The sequence below is a fragment of the Rattus norvegicus genome, chromosome 2, assembly GCF_036323735.1.
Source record: "Rattus norvegicus strain BN/NHsdMcwi chromosome 2, GRCr8, whole genome shotgun sequence".
NCBI classification, from domain to species: domain Eukaryota; kingdom Metazoa; phylum Chordata; class Mammalia; order Rodentia; family Muridae; genus Rattus; species Rattus norvegicus.
Window position 1 is genome coordinate 231,547,645 of NC_086020.1, and position 17,367 is coordinate 231,565,011.

A 17,367-nucleotide genomic window follows, 5' to 3' on the forward strand; every position below is an offset into this window, starting at 1 on the left:
TTACCTGTCTGCTTCGTTGTCCTACTTGATTCTCTGGACTGCTATTCTCTGAAAGGCTTGGATGGTACCTTCCCAAGGAATGCCTGCTGGAGTTCAGGACTGGGATTAAAGAGTGAATGGCATGGAAGGTTTGAGGAGAAGATCTGAATTATCAGCTGCAAATGGGGGCAGAGAGAAAGGGTGCTCCTCTCTGGAGCTGAGACTGGATTTGGAGGAGAGGAGGGCAAGGTGAAGATCTGCAGTTAGGATACCTGCTTCTTTGGTCAGAGTGGCCTGTAATTTCCAGGCAATGCCTGGTAGAGTTAATTAATGTTTGAGTTGGGAGAAAGAAGATTGGAGGGGAAGTTCTGGGTGATCCACGGGGGATATGGATAGGGAGGAATGGTGGACAAAACAGGTAGCCTGTTACAGAGCTGGGTGCAAGTCGAGGTATTTGAATATTTAAAAAGAAGTGAAATACTGCCATTAGCCTTCCTGTTTCTCTGGCTGGAATCACTGAATAAATTTTAAAAAGTGGGCTTCATTAATGTCACTTAATATATTTTAGATTATATTCTTTTTTTCTTTGTTTTTCTCTCTTTTCTTTCATTTTAAGTCTTTCTTTGGCAACTACTTTTGCTTTTTAGAGAGCAGGCTTATGATGAACATTAGCATGTATTAACAATTTTTCTAACTCTTTGGTTTGGTTTTTCTTATTGTGTAATATTAAAAAGGAAAAAAAATTCGAAGACACAGATGGAGATGTTGGATAATAGTGGACATGATACACGGACCATCTTTCAGAAACAGAATATTCTCTATTAACTCTAGAGGAGAAAAAATTGAGTTGAGCTTTTGTAGAGAAGATAGCCTAAGAACAATAAGTTCAGAGCAGAGACTACCTGGATTGAGGACTGTGTTACATCAAAACTGCTATTCTACATGAACTAATGCCATACATCCAGAGTAATGCAGCAGATAACATGCATTAGGTAACAAATCTGTTTTCCACATATGTTATTTGATGGAGTGCATACCAAAGGGAAGACAATATACTAACCACTTCAGAAATTTACATATTATCTGAGATAGTATATTCTTACCATAGAAAATTATTCTTTATAATAGCTTGGCATAACTAGGTTTGATTCATTAGTTCTTAACTTTCATATATCTTCATTGTAATACTTTACTGAGATTTAGTAACTACTGTATTGAAAAGGAATATGCAAAACCCCAAGTTTCTTCTATACATTAAATTGGATGAGGGATTATAATTTCATTTGAATTGTGCAAAAAATGTGGCTTATAATTCAATTGATAAGCATTATGCTGCCCAATGGATTCTACTAAACTCAATCTAGCCATGTGTGATGCTAAATTATGTCTTAAACTGAAATTAGTGTGAAGGGGTTCATAGAGGTAGAAAGATTATTATAGGGAAATTTGTAAATTATATTACAGACAAAGCTACAGAATCATGCTATTTATTTCTGCATCTGGAGAGACAGATCACTCTTTAAAAAGACTAATTTTCTTCTTCCAGGGACAATGGTTGATTTCTTAGCACCCCATAGCAGCTAATCCTTATGTAACTTCTGTTTCAAGGGTTTTGAAACCCTCTGTTGTCCTTATTGAGCAATGGGTACAGACTTGGTACTTAGATAAAGTACTCAAACACATAGAAAACAAAATGACATAAAATAAAACATTAAAATAACTAAAGTATCTTCATTTTCAGAAGGTCCTCATCTAGTGGCAGTCCTCCTTTCTACACTTTTAAGACATCACTAGAAATGCACAAAGTAAGAGTGACTGCCATTTGGGCAATTTGAGTGTCTCTTTAGCAGAGTTGCAGGGTGGCCTGAAGACAAGTAGACGTTATGTGTCAACAGTAGAAAGCAAAAGTCAACAAATCAATCTAGAAATAATGAACTACGGTGAACACCTGAACATATTCTTTTAGCTTTGTTTTTTAAAAAAGAGTTTTAACTTGTATTATTTTTACATTGTTCCAATCTATATTAAGTCTGATAAAGTTGTTAAATGTAATAGTTTAATACATAAAGTCAGTGTTACACTTCAAACTCTGGCTGTGTCTAAATCCATGGTGTTAAATGTAATAGTTTAATATTTAACATCAACGTTACACTTCAAACTCTTACTGTGTCTAAACCCATGTTTCAGTTCACATTGTCTAGAATCCCAATACTGATTGAGTTATCGGCAAAGGCTGTTAGTGAGTTACCATTGACTTGCTGGTTTTTGTTGCCGGTACAGATGTGGCAGCTTTTCTTACTTAACAGTGATTTAGAGTATGAAAAAACATGTAAATGATTTCTGATTTAATCAGGCAGACTGATTAGTCCAAATCTCTGTAACTGACCTAATTTCTGCCCATTTTTATAAAACCTACTTATTAGCTATTGACACCCTCCTAATACATCTATCAAGGTATCCATTTTGGGTTGCTTTCTAAAATATTAACTCTGAAAGATAAGCCTGCCTCTCACAAATTAAAGTTTATACTTCTACTCTAGTGTTTCAATAATTTTATAATATTTTAAAGAAAAGATTTTTATTTCAAAGTGTTTCTAATACATTATTAAGGAAAAGGAGAGCATTGGGTTCTACACAGTGTGATAAATACTATGTATGCATGTTGGGACAATACTCCAGCTTCTAAATTTCTGTCTTTTTATTAGGGAAGATGCAAAAATAAATTCCGGTATTGATGCATTTAGTAAGCACCTAGTCATGGTAGGAATCCTTATAAGTCCTGAGGGCCAGCAGAAAGAATGGAAACAGGCAACTTTGGGAGGTGGAAGGTAGAGGAACCCTCTAGAATGTACCAGCGACCTGAGAGGTGAGAGGCTATCCAGACTCGAAGGGAGGGGCCATAGGTGAGATGCCCTACTGTGGGGAGAGGGAACTTGTTGAGTCCACCTCCAGTAGAAGACAGGGCATCCAGTGGAGGGATGGGGTTGCCATCCCACAGTCAAAAACCCTGACCCAGAATTGTTTCTGTCTGAAAGAACTGCAGGGACAAAAATGGAGAAGAACCTGGGGACAGAAAATTCCAATGACCTGCCCAACTTGGGATCCAGCTCAGAGGGAGGTGCCAAGGCCTGACACTAAAATTGATACTGTGGTGTCCTTACCAACAGGCACATATCATGACTGCCCTCTGAAAGGCCCAACAAGCACCTGAAAGAGTTAGATGAAGATATTTTCACCCTACAAATGGACAGAAGTTGGTGACCCCTGTGGTTGAATTAGGGGAAAGCTGGAAGAAGCTGAGGAGGGGAGTGATCCTAAAGGATGATCAGCAGTCTCAAACAACCTGGACCCCTGGTATCTCTCAGAACTGAGTCAATAACCAGGCAGCATACACCAGCTTATATGAGGTCCCGAACACATATACAGTAGACACAATCAGATAAGATACACCTAACCCTGGAGATTCTTGGGGCCCCAGGGAGTGTGGAGGACTGGTGGGATGGAAGTCAGGTGGAGACATCCTCTTGGAGATAGGGATGGGGAAAGGAGGTGTGTGGACTAGGATGGGGATAAAGTCTGGACTGTAATAACGATTTAAGAACACACACACACACACACACTCACACACTCACACACACACACACACAAAACAATTTATAAAGCAAAAATTTCATCAATACTGGAATTTATTTTGCATCTTCCCTAATAAAAAGACAGACATTTAGACGTTGGAGTGTTGTCCCAACACACATACATAGCATTGATCTGGTGTTTATCACATTGTGTTGAGTCTAATCCTCTGCTTCTCCTTAATAATGTCTTACAAACATTTTGAAATAAAGATTTCTTTTAAAATACTATAAAATGGTTGAAACATTAGAGTACAAGTGTAAAACTTTCATTTGGGAGAAGCAGAGTTATCTTTCAGTGTTAATATTTTAGAAAGCAACCCAAAATGGATACCTTGAGAGAGTACCAGGAGAGTATCAGTAGCTAATAAGTAAGATTTTTAAAAAAATGGGCAGAAATGGGGTCTGTAACAGAGATATGGACTAATCAGTCTGCCTGTTTGACTGTTGGTGATCTCAAAATGGAAAAGAAATAGAGGAAAATTTAATTTTATTCTCAATTGTCTATGAAACTAAAACTTAAAAGTTGACATTGGGGTGAAGCAGGGGGAGGCATGCAAATTGCAGAATATATTTGGTAAAAATGAAACGGGGACATAGAAACTGAGGCAAAGGTGCCAAGAGAGATATTTGGATGAAATTGTTCTTTTAGTTTTAAACTTAATAGATATTTACAGAGCTTAGGTGAAAATAATAAATGTTATAAAACATGAAATCAAACAAAATGTAAAATAAGAAACCATAAAGACTCACAGTGAATCTTTTTTGTTCACAATTTTTAAATTTATATTTCAAATGTTATCCCCTTCCCAGTTTCCCTTTCACAAATCCCCCCGCCCCTCCCCCATCCCATCTGTTTCTAGTCTTCAATTCCACAGTTATCAAAATTGACTCCTAAAACATTTGGGACTCAAAGGGGAAGGGAATGAAATAAATCAGTTGAATAGATACAGATACTTTTTGTTCCCTTCAAGGGAAACAATTTTATAAAGAAAAAGAAACTTTATGGCAATACCTTTTATTACTAAAGTAGCTGATATTAACAGGCATCTAGCACTGCGATAAAATTTAATCCTTATCTCCAGAATCAAAAGAAGAATCAGAAGCCTAGAAACAGACACTGAGGAGGAAGTTGAACAGCCCTCACTGTGAACCTGTCCACTGCCTTTAAACTGTGATGATGGTGATGATCTAGTTTTATGCATTACCTAATGTACATGCATATTGTCACCAAAATTATAACTTATCAGCCACCTTGTCAAATGAATATATTAGATAGTCTGGAAAATAACTGATAAAATTCTGCACTTTCATTTCAGAACATTGGCCTCTACATTATGGCTGTATGGTATTTCTCTGGGCTTTTAAAAAAGTAGTTTCCCATTAATAAATGTAAATTAAAAACCATTTTTAATTTGCCATTGCTATTGCCTTTCTAACTCCAAATTGTTTAGAACACCAGAAAACATATAAAAAAACCAAAAGATGATATAGTATCCTTCTAAATTTTATAGAGAGTTATGTGAAGTTTTGGCATGAGTCAATGGACCACTGAGAAAACTTGAAATTAAGCCCCTTTTAAGCCTAGCTGTATGTCCTATCCAACCTCTCACCTTCCTTGAGCCTGTTTTCTTCATTAATATTTCTCTAACATTGTTTTTGGATGAGCAGTCTGATTGTGTGTAATGCCCTCTGTGTAAATCATGGGCTATTTAATAGGTATATGCCATTTTTCTCTTTATTATACTTATGCTTATGAAGAGATGAGAGTTGGCTTAACTAGGTAATGATGAAGTAATAAAAAACAAAGACTGCTAGTGTTTAAGTCATCTACTTGTTAAATCACGGAATGTTAACATGGTGTGCTGTGGGCAGCCTTCCATGCCTAGGTACATGTAAGCACAAGGAATGGTCTGGAAGACCCCTCTGAGTAACCACAGACTACTTACCAACCCTGAGTCTACCTGTGAATAAAATCATTTAAACAGAGTATTTTTTTAATATCTATGCTTAAAATACTAAAAATCTCAAACAGAGAAAGCTTGTTCTAAAAAACAAAAGCCATCAATAATGTTTGGGCATGACAAAAGTAGAAAGTTTAGTATAATAATCGACATGTTTGAAAAGTGTCCTGAGATTCTATTCTGATATTATTCTGAGCTTTACCCATCTTCCTATCATTTCATAGATGATGTCTTGACCACAAACTCCTCACACTGAAACTAACAGTAGATGGTAAGGGAATGACTTTGGATCAGTTCCACCAACAAGGGCCATGAGGTGTGAATCATATATGTTAGAGGTGGCTGTGTCACAGCTACATTGTAACTGTAAGTGACCCTTTATGGAGAATAAGTTAGGATGGGACAACAGATAAGATCAACATTGTTGGAGTAATGGGGACCTACATGAATTTCCAGGGAAGGCAGATGATTAGCTGTGCTTTACCAAGTTCTGCGAATTGATGTGACATTCAGCTGCTGGGATAGTTCTAATTTCTTGGGTTCAGCTTCTTAAATGTGGTACAGCATCCTAATTTTCTGCAACAAGTTAGGTGTAGTCACAGGAGGATGTCACCAAACCATATTTAAAACCAAAGCCTTTAGGCTTGCAAATGCAGAGTTGAAATCATAATCCAGAGGAAAGAGTTCGGAGAGAAAAGCCCAACATAGGCATTTTAGACTCTTCCAAGATGTTTCCTGTTTAGAAACTTAATTTTCCAAGTCATATTATATGTCCTTGTGAGGGGAATATAATTGCTGACAGAATGTAATTCTGGATGAGAAAGTAATGATATTGGTGGGCAGCTGGGTGGGTGGAATATTTTCTGTTTCAACCATAATAACGCTCATCTTCAACCACTCTTCCTTTCCTGTTCACATGACTGAAATGGCCTGAATTCAGTTAAGGATAATGGAGTTAAAGCAGTTTCCTACCCAAATAATATTAAAGTAATAATATATAGTAACTCTACCTGACCCCCAATGGAACTGCATTGCAAACCTCCATTTTAACCATTTTTTAAAGCAGCTCTCTAAAATGAGTTCCCTCCCTCCCTCCTTCCTTTTCTCCCTCCCTCCCTCCCTCCCTTCCTCTATGTTTGAGAAATGAAATATTTTGCAGAAAAAAAGGTGGGGGAGGTTTTCTTTGCCCTGTGCTTTTATTTATTTCTCTAAGTTGGCAAGAGCTCACTGAGTTCTGTTTTCAACCTGAGGTTCTTCCTCATGTTGTGCTGTCTGTTATGTCCTACCAGAGTCCTGGGGGAATGGAAGGGACTATAGGAAGAGCCTGATGATATGGTTAATTAGGTAATTCACTTGAAAAAGTATTTCTAATTAATCGTTTTATTGGGTAGCAAGAGAGAATCATTCACAGAACTTTGGCTCCAAGCCCCTTAGCAGGTACAAGCATTTACCAACTTCTGAAGTGAATGAACCACAAGAATGAGAGTTACGTGTTGAATTCCATGATTGTGTTTTATTTTCTAATACCCTGGTGAATCAGCTGCATCTGAAGCTACTACACTACACACATGTCTATTGTTTCAAGGTTTCTAGGGCACCCACAGAGACTGAAACTGGTAGGTATAACAGATGGCAATTTTGCCCATGGTTGTCAGATTTTGGTAGCAATGCTATGTGAAGGTGGCGTTCCAGGGAACCTTGTCTCCATAAGTGGCATTTCTGTCTCCTAAACTTACATGATACTACAAAGTTGCATGATCAGAACACTGTTTTACTAGCAGCATGGCTCTGAGTCATTCTTATCACTGGCTCTATGTACTGAACTTTGTTCTCTGGTATATTCTAGAAGACGCCGAGAACAAGTCATAGGCCTTTCTCAATTTTCATCTGAAAAAGAAATAGGAAAATCTGAGTAACTCCTCATGCAGTAGCCTATGGCGTCTCTGAAGACAGAACTACAGTTTGGTTGCCAGTGCTGAAGTGCACAGCCCATAAACGTGCTAGGCAGGCAAACCCATAGTGGGAACTTCATTACTCCAGTAAAAAAAGATGCTGAGGAAAATCTGTGTGTTGGGATTTGTATAATCTTCCTAGATGAAACAGATGCCAAATTCTTGGTTAGACTTTTTCAATGTGAAAAATTCGGTGTAATTTTTATATTTGAAGGACACTGCTTATGAAGATTTTGAAGCTCCTTTGCTCAAAGATTAATATGCCTTGCACACCTTTGAAGGGATTTTCACTGATGAACACTCTAGATAAGATTAATTTTAAATGGTATTTTTGAGCCTACAAGATATATTTTGTGTAACATTTTGCAGGTAAATGTTTATCTCCATTTCACTTCTGTAACTTTTGAAAGATATGTTTTCAGCTGTTAAATCACAAAAACAAAGATTAGATTTTACAATATAGAGGTATGGTGATAATTTATTTTTCAGGATGCAGTTGGAAATTCTAATTGATATTCTGTGTTGTTGAAAGAGCAATAGCATTTATTTTGTAAACCTGAGGTTAACTGGATTAACATATAATTGTCATGTAAAATAAACAAATAAATGACAAAACTATAGATAAATAGTGCTAAGAAGTTTGCATAGTTTCTATAATATATATACAGACATGATGATCTAGAGTAATATTTAAATTAATGTATCTACTGTTATATAAATTATCTGTATAAATGAACATAGTTAATTTAAATAAATATATAATAGATAACACACACATATACACCAGATTATATGCAGTTTGTGTGTAAGCCTATATTTCAAATTCTTCAAGTGTTTCTTTAATATACTGTCTGTAACTTGTTAAAATACATAATTTTCTTTTAAAAGTAATATGTTTATTAGTTCTTTGAGGTTTCATACAATATAATTTGATCATATCTACTTCATCCAACTTCTCCAAGAGAACTCCTCCTACCCTTATCTCTTTTCTTACCCAACTTTAAAGTGTCTTCTTCCAGCCATAGAGTTTGGTCAACCTACCAAGGCTCACATCATTAAAGAATGTTAACTTTCCTTCTCTTAATGGATAGCAAATGCCAATAGATATTCCCTACCCCACCACATCATCTTCAGTCCCTGAGACTGCATCGGACTGATGAATGCTGACACAATAGCTGTGAGGTCATATGGATAACTGCCCTGCTCCATCACGTCTGGCTCTTCAAGTCTTTCCACTCCCTCTTTTGCAAAGGTCCCTGGGCCTTGGCGAACGTGTTATATGTATGCTCCATTTAGGACTTAGCACTCCACAATCTCTTCTTCACTCCATATAAGTCAGATCAGCTGAAGGTCTTTGTGGTAGCTGCAATGTATTTCAAGATGGTTCTTTGATTGGAGTGGAGATATTCACTGATCGATCGGTAGAGCAATACACCATTAAGATTTGTTTTGAAGGAATTGGTATTTGATGGATGGTGGTTTAGCAGAATGGTGAGTCCCTGATTCCAGTGGGCTGTGGCCTTTGGTGGGGAGTTCTTACCAAATGCTGAGTTCAGTGGATGTCTCAAGATATAGCCTATTCTAGGGAGTAGACTGGCTAGTATTCTATCCCAGCAGAAAGGACCATTTAGCAGAAAAATAGTATTAATTTATTCCCTAGGGCTACACTCTTAAAGGTCCTTACTTATTCATGTTAGTTGTCTGTAGCATTATAGGTCCAATAAGAAAGAAATTTAGCAATAAGTACCTCATTACGACATTCAAGATTAGCAATTTATAACCTCTGTAAACCTAAAAAAGTTATTTGCCACAATTAGTCTAAGTTTCCTCACTTTAATTAAGAATAAGGGCAATGGTTTTATTACACAATGCCTAGTATTAAAGATGTAAAACCCTTTACAGATATTAAATACTTACTATATATTAACATTGTATATATGGTGACACATTAATCCCAGAACTCAAAAGACAAAGACATATGAATCTCTTAGTTCAAGACCAACCTGTTCTACAGAGGGAGCTTCAGGACAGGCAGGACTACACAGAGAAATCCTGTTGTAAAAACAAACAGACATATGTGTATTCCCATTTTCTCATTTATTGACCTCGGAGTTAATCATACACCCTAGTTAAAAGAGAATCTGAAGACCAAGAGTCATTTCAATCGACGTGGCAATAAACAAATGAAATCAACATTATTATGTACATCATAGAACTTTAGTCATAAATTATTTTAGGAAAAATGAAATAAAAATGATCAAGTATTTATTTTCAGGACACCATATTTTGAGGACACTCTGGTCAACACTATAGATGTCTAATGATTTCTACAGAAGAATTTGGACTGAATACACGTGGAAATCGAGTTTAGACGTGACTAAAAGCACTCACAGATGGTCCTTTTCCATATATCAGCTCAGTTGGAACAAGGTTAATGATAAAAGGTTGTGGCGTCTTACCTGGGTAGATAGGTTCACCCTGCATCTTAGACTGTTGCATTGGTGAGATAACTCAGACTTTAGAAGCAGCTATTGTTCCTCCCTTAGAAATTAGGTCAATGATTTGAATTAGTATACCTTTATTCCTAATATAAAAGAGAGTCATTAGAGAGAAGGGAAGGGGGAATAAGACTGCAAATAGATCTGGGTTTATTAAAGTCTGTTTTGTTTCCTTTTGTTCTATTCTCCTGAGAAAAGAGATCAATGGGAAGCGATTTCTATAACTCTGTCAGACAGCAGCCCTTTCAAAAGTCAGCCACGACTTTTGTGGTTTCTCTTTGCACATTTGTCTTCATCTGGAGTCAAAACACAGAGTCACCAGTCCTCCGACTGTTTATTATATTCATCTCTCTAACTTTCAAGGTCCTGGTGTTCATAGTTCTAAACTCAGTTTATGTAGCACTAACAAGAAATATTTCTTCAACTCTGAGTCTAGGAAATGGTTTTGTCCTTACATTACCACTTGCTACCTAAAATTTGCTAGTTTAAGGGTTTTCTAAATAGATATGTAACTCTCTGAAAATGTCTGTACTGTATTTAATTATAATAAGTAGGAAAATCATTAGTTGATAAGCTAAGTATGTTAATCACAGTAATGTGGGATATTGAACCATGCCAGAAAGTTTGGTAAGGTAGATCAGGTCGAGACATGGAGATGTGGTGGCCACACACCTGAGTCTTAGTTGACTCCCAGCTCCCTGCTAGACTCATGACTTGGAACATGTGCAATGCATCTCTATGAAAGAGATGTGACCTGTGGTCATGTAAGCTCAAGACAGAGTTCTTCATGCTAGTGTGGTATCTAGAGGCCAGGAGTGCTTAGCCAATAAGCTTTCCTTCCCAGACACTCCTCCCTGCAAAAGGTACTTAATCTCAGGCCCACCCTGAGAAGTGGGGTAGGGTTTTAGGCATTATTTTCCACCATGACAATAAAGTGTTTAGAACCATGGACTGTCTCTTTTCATCATCTGCCATAGGAAACTATGAAGAAGACCTTTTCCAACAGAGCTGCACCCTGATTTCCTGTAGAAGGCCTCTCTCTCTGTGCCCCCAGCCATAACCACTACCAAGCCTACCTCTGTGCCATGCTAAGGACAATCATTCCTACTGGAACAAGCTGGAACTCTCCTTCTATCCCCACCTCCCTAGGCTGGATGCTGTACCCAGGCCCCATCCTGTATGCTCCCAGATCCGTTCTCTGCTCTTCAGTCACTCCCAGACTCCCAGTGACTAGATGTCTAAGAATCTGAGAACTCTGTGGCTCTGGCCTCTTTGCAGGTCTGGGAACACCCGAACCAGTTCTGGCTTCCCCAAGTCTCACATTGTGCTTTCCCACCCCAGAGTGGTACCTAGGAGCTTCCCTACAGCCCCAGCAGCAGTGTGGGATAAGGGCAGTCAAACTCCCCAAAATCCCCAGTGCTAAAGTGCGAGCCAACAATCCTACACAGTAACAAGAGTATGTGAAGTGAAAAAAAATCTAAGTAAATGAATAAATAAAAATGAGAATGTGCACAGAGAGGAAGCTGAGAGGAGATGTGTTATGCCTCGATCCAAGGCATGAGGAGTCTGAGAGTGGTAGGAAAGAGACAGGAAAGGAGTGCTGGGTGCAGTGAAGATGCTGGCTAGCAGTGAAGAGGGAAGGAGCATGTGAGTGAAGATTAGTCAGGGGACTGTAATCTGCATCGCTGGTTTTGGTTTGAGTAATAGAAGAATGAGTGTGAAAGAATTAGATGACTTTCAATTTTATGGCATTGATCGCTTGTGAACTATCATTTATTATGAGAAGTCCAAAAGAGGCACAACTTACAAATACAACAAACAGAGTAAATCTGAGTGTGGTAGTTTTTGCCTATGAACCCACTACTCAGAGGTGGGAGGAGCTTAAATTCAAGGACAATCTAGGGTATGTAGCTAGACCCTGCAGGAAAAAAAATGAAAGAGAAAGAGGGGGAGAGAATCAACTAGATAGGAAAGAAAGAAGGAATAAGGAGGAGGAAGAAAGGAGATATGAAGAAGAAAGAGGGAAAGAAGATAGAAATTGTTCCTGGTAGGACATGTTATATTGGGGAAATTCAAGTGTGACTTCCATAGGTTATGATGCAATGCTTAAAATATGAGCTCTCTAATGAGATGTCTGACTTGACAACATTAATTTATAACGTTAAGCATAAGCATGCAGACAGCGGGTGAGATCTGATGCACTGGAATAGAAGGAAACATTCTAGGACAAAACAGTGTTACTATAAAAATCCCCTAATAACATTCACACATATCCATCCTAGGCAGAGGTAGGGACAAACAAGTAAAGATGTATCCTTGGCATCATAATAATGTATGTAGCTTCCAACAAGTTGAAAATTTAAAAAAATAGAATATAGATTTGTCCTTAAGTTTCAACTACATTTATATTTGTGTGAGGATGTGTGCTTGTGTGTGTGCACATGGGAAGGCCACAGGGACAAAAGTCAACTCTCTACTTTCAACACCTGTATCCATCCCAGGGCTGTCTTAGGGCCCTCAGCCTAGAGGCAGATGACCTCACTCTAGGTTTTCTATTATAGATTTTATTGATGAGATGGAAAAAAGCTATTTTTGTAGAGTAATGGGAATGAACTACAGAGAAAGAAAAACAATAAGAAAGGCTCGAGAGTGGGAATGTATTCCTCCAGGAATGAAGCCTGATAGAATACTGCAGGACCATGTTGGGCTTTAATACCATGCCCATTAATATTATTTCATAATTATTGGTTGATGTAATGCATAGAGAGAAAATACTACATACTTTGCTTTTTTTGATGATTCCGAACTTTGCTCTTTGATGATTCACTTTCCTACACTTCTTTATATCATGTTTTGAGCCACTGATTTAATTCTGCTATGGATGTGCACAGTAAAAGTATTGAAAAAAAATCACATGAAGTTTAAGATTTACTGGACTGAATTTGCATTAATTCCAAGAGTAAACTCACCAATATTTGAGGTTGGGGGTCAGGTTTTATATTCACAATGCTCCTATTTTAATTTCCTTCCTTTCCATTGTCTCACACTCAGTCAGCATACTGCATTTTTAAAAATGGCAACCCTTCCCTGAGGCGCCCTGATCTTGCACACAATGAGTGTGCATCTCCTTGCGTCAGCCATGTCAGGAGGAAATTTAACAGTTAGTTATCTCCATGGGCTCTAATGTGTCTCTAAAGCAGCTTAATTAAATTCTCCTCTCAGACTTCTTGCTATTTTTGATTTGTAAAAGCTATTTAAAACCTGATCGAGTTCTAATTTATCCTACGTTTTACACCGAGGCATCACGCATAGACTGGTCTCTACTAAGTAACCTATTTTTCTAGGTTTAATTTTATCGTTTAAAAACTGTGAGCACACTCTGAATTTACTACCAGACAGAGTCACAACTCACTGTTTAATCACCAAAGAGGAACAGCTATAATCATTCCATCATAAAGTACATTTTTAGATATTCTGCTAAATTACCCACTAAAGAGAAAATTCCATCTGTTTCAGGAGTACTGTCCATACAGGAGATAAACTAGGGCGTGAGGGTTAGAATTTGTGTGCATATTATTTTAGCATTTCATACATTTTAGAAAGACCATGGTTCTCTATCAGCATCAAGTTGATATGGCATTAAGGAAGCGTTGCTGGCACTTTTCGTGCTCTGTTGGGTTCCAGCATGCGGAGCGGTGTTAAAGGTTCTACGAGGAGGCCATATGTTCTCAGCACATAATCGCATTCACACGTAGACTATCAGTCATCAATGCAACCTGACTTTGAGTACATTTTTTTCAATATCATGTCAAAAATTGTAGCTGATTGTCAGTTGTATATATCTCGTTTCTTTGCATATGTTCTCAGCTTTATCTTTATTCTCTCTGTGTTATCTGTGTTCCCTACTTTAGTTTTCAACTGAAAAAAAAAAACCATTAAGCATCTTCAGAAAAACATTTCATAGGAGGAGCAACTGTCAAAATGAAGTTTCCAAAACACTTTCTTCTTGAAGAGGAGCTGAAAAGCACTTGCATTGGTCAGTCCCATGTACTTGATAAAACTGACCAGCATCTTTCCTTACATGCTTTGCCCAGGAGATTCCACAAACACATATAATCAAATGCAAAGTTTTGAGCATTTGTCTATTGACTGGAGCCCCAGTCTTAAAAATAATCCTTCTAATTTTCTTCAGGTGTGCATGAATTTATTGGGACTGGTTTCTATATTCACTGTAAATGTCTGTGGGTCTTGTGAAATACGAGGTAGCTCAGGGCCTCAGTTGTGAAGCTCATTCATTCTGAGAGGTTGATACAGTCATTGGCACCGGCAGGTGGCAAAGGGTCACACTTCTGCCAATTGCAAAACTGTTGTTACTTTTTCCACTACAACTTGTTGTTCCAATGTGTGGCAGAGTTAGATGCCACACAGATTATAGGCAATGATATCTTTGACCTCCAGAGTCACTCACTGCAACTTGAGACAAATGGAGAATGACTAGATACAACACTGTACACAACAGAGCATCAAGTCGTGCGAGAATATTGCGAAGGCGAAAATTTTCACGTCACTGTTGCTTTGCTTGCTCATTGTTCTGCCTAATGTCTTATTATCATTTTACTTATCAAAATTAGGACAAAACTGAGAGTGAAGTTCAGTGACAATGTAAGGTGAGCTTATGTGAAAGCATATTTATGTATTATACTTATGCTAAATATTATTTATACTAAAATAGCACATCACGCATTTACATACTTTACATACAGGTATAAATGTAGCATTTATATCAAATAGAAAATACTGAAACAATTAACAAGAAGCTAAAATAATGAACAACAATTTTGTTGCATCTTTTTATATTTCTATATATAAGAAAACCAAAACTCAATAAATTTCTCAGGTCTGACTGTGCTAGTGGTCATGGTCTATTTACATAGTACAGTTTGAAAATTCATACTTTCTGAAAAGCTAGGAAGAAGACATTTGCTTTTTACTTACCAATGTTCCTAAATTTTTTTATTGTTAGGTCATTTTGTTATTAACAATGTCATACATGCATGCAATGTATTCTAGTTACTCTTTGGATCTCTCTTTCTTATTTCTCCCCCTCTACCAGCCCTCCCCTTTTGTATTCAATTTTGTTTTGTATAGTGTCTTAATTGGGGTTTTCTGGTGTGAATAGACACCATGATCAAGGCAAATCTTGTAAGGACAACAGTTAATTGGGGCTGGCTTACAGGTTCAGACATTCAGTCCTGTGTCCTCAAGGCAAGAACATGGTGGCTTCCAGGAAGGGATGGTGCAGGAGAAGCTGAGAGTTCTCCACTTTTCTCTGAAGGCTACTATCAGAATATTCACTTCCAGACAGCTAGGACTAGGGTATTAAAGCCCAAGTACATAGTGACACATCTTGTCCAACAAGGCTACACCTCCTAATAGTTCCATTCCCTGGCCCAAGCATGTATGAACCATTACAAATAGTGTACCACTGAATTTAACTATAGTCATTTGTATAATCCAGAATTTTGGAGTAACCATCAGGGTCTGGTCAGCTCACTTTTGTGTTTAAAAGTGGATAATATGCTTGTTTATTTTTAAATTTTTAATTTAATTAGTTTTTTCTCAATTTGACATTGACGAGCTATGTTTGAAGAGAAATCTCAATTGAGAAGAGGATTCTGTCACATCGCCTAGAGGCAAGTCTGTAGATCATTTTCTAGATTAATAAATCACGTGGGGGAGGCTCCTAGAACACTGTAGGCAACACAATCCCTAAGCAAACGGTTCTTGTTAATATACGAAACTGACTAAGTTATGAGGAACAAGCCAGTAAGCAGCATTCCCTCAGGGTCACTCCTTCAATTTCTTATTCAAGGATAATGGATACTGGGATATCTTATATCCAAGACAAGGCAATCCTTCTTGCACTGAGTTCTCTCAGTGTTGGATTGTTATCTGGGAGTTGTAAGTGGAAATGTACTCTTCCCTCTCCAAGTTGCTTTTGATTATATAGTCTTTGTCACAGCAATAGAAAGTGGACTAAGATATGTCACACATACCCCAATCTATAGATCAGCAGTACATTGTATGGTCAATGCATTCATTCCTCTTCTGTAGGTGACTTTCAGAATCCTGACTTCTGTGGAACTAATGCCTGTTTACATAGTTGCTATGTGTTAATGGTTTCCACGGCTGTTTTATGCTTATAAGATTGTACTTTGCAAACCTTCTCCCCACTGTTCAGATTTTATAGTATTCCTTCCAATACTCTCTTCTGTGAATGCTATCTTAGATGTAAGGTGTTAATTAATATAAGACCTTTGTGTAGATGGAACCCAGCACTGTCCTTCATTCTCACAGTCTTGTTCAGCTCTGGGTCTTTGCCTATACCTACATTCGATGAAATAGAAGGTTGATCTTTTTAAGGATTGCAATAGATGAAGGGGTACAAATATAGACCATTAGGGGACATCTTACGCTCCACCATTTCAGCTAAGCAGTTCTCTGGGGTTCCTTTCCAGAGTGAAAAACCTCTTTGGTCATGATTGTTTGGTCAGTATTGTGGTTCATGGAATTCATAGCTGGGTGTAGCTGTCAATCCCTTGACCCTAAAACAGCTTACACAGCATTATCTAATACTGCAGGATCTAGCCCATAAGGGGGAAACTTCCAATTTATTACCATCATATTTGTTCTATAACTTGCATCCAACCCGTGTGGTATTTAACCTCAGTTGGCATTAAGACGTTCAGTGATGGGAAACTACAAATTCAACAGGGGAAAGGCAGATTTACAATGGAGTGGTTGGAAACTAGAAAAACAAACAAATGAACACACATTAAACATTGTCCAGTTAGCTAGAAGGCTAAAGTTAGAGATTTATATACCCAGTTTGTTACAAAAGGGAAAGGGCAGAGGAGGCTTTAAGAAAATTAGCAGTTAGGTCCATACGGCAAAGAAAAAAATTGTTTGTGTACTACACCAGGGAGGAGAAAGTTTATTTACCTCATTTCCAGCAGTCTTTCCTTTCTCTTCAGAACAATAAAATGTGCCAGAGAAGAAAGTGATATAGTGTAACTTTGCTACCCAGAACTTGCAGCACCCAGACAAATGAGAGAAGTCCTCCGAAAGCCACTTGCTACCCCTTCTAGGCTCATGTCTCTTCAGTTTATGGTGTTATTCACAGCAACTGTTCAAATCCAAGTTGTTTTCCTCCACATGAAGTTAAAGCATAACAAGAAAAACAATGCTGCAGTAGAATGGTAGCAGTTAAGGTATCTTTGGTTACCATTGTTAGGACAATGGAATGGGGTGGGGACTGGGACTGGGGACTGGGACTGGGACTGGG

General features: G+C 37.8%; 1 long non-coding RNA gene across 2 annotated transcripts in view; it reads right to left on the reverse strand.

The window, feature by feature from the left end:
- LOC134485984 (uncharacterized) overlaps positions 1-17,237 on the reverse strand; it is a 32,745-nt gene extending 15,508 nt beyond the window's left edge. The window contains exons 1-2 of one of the 2 annotated variants that reach the window (XR_010064466.1): positions 17,025-17,237; positions 9,528-9,576 (exon numbers count right to left, since the gene is read on the reverse strand). This is a non-coding gene — a long non-coding RNA (uncharacterized LOC134485984). Of the gene's footprint in view, positions 1-9,527; positions 9,577-16,078 lie in introns of both variants that reach the window. The other variant, XR_010064467.1, reaches the window with a different exon arrangement.
- Between the last annotated feature and the right edge of the window lie 130 nt (positions 17,238-17,367).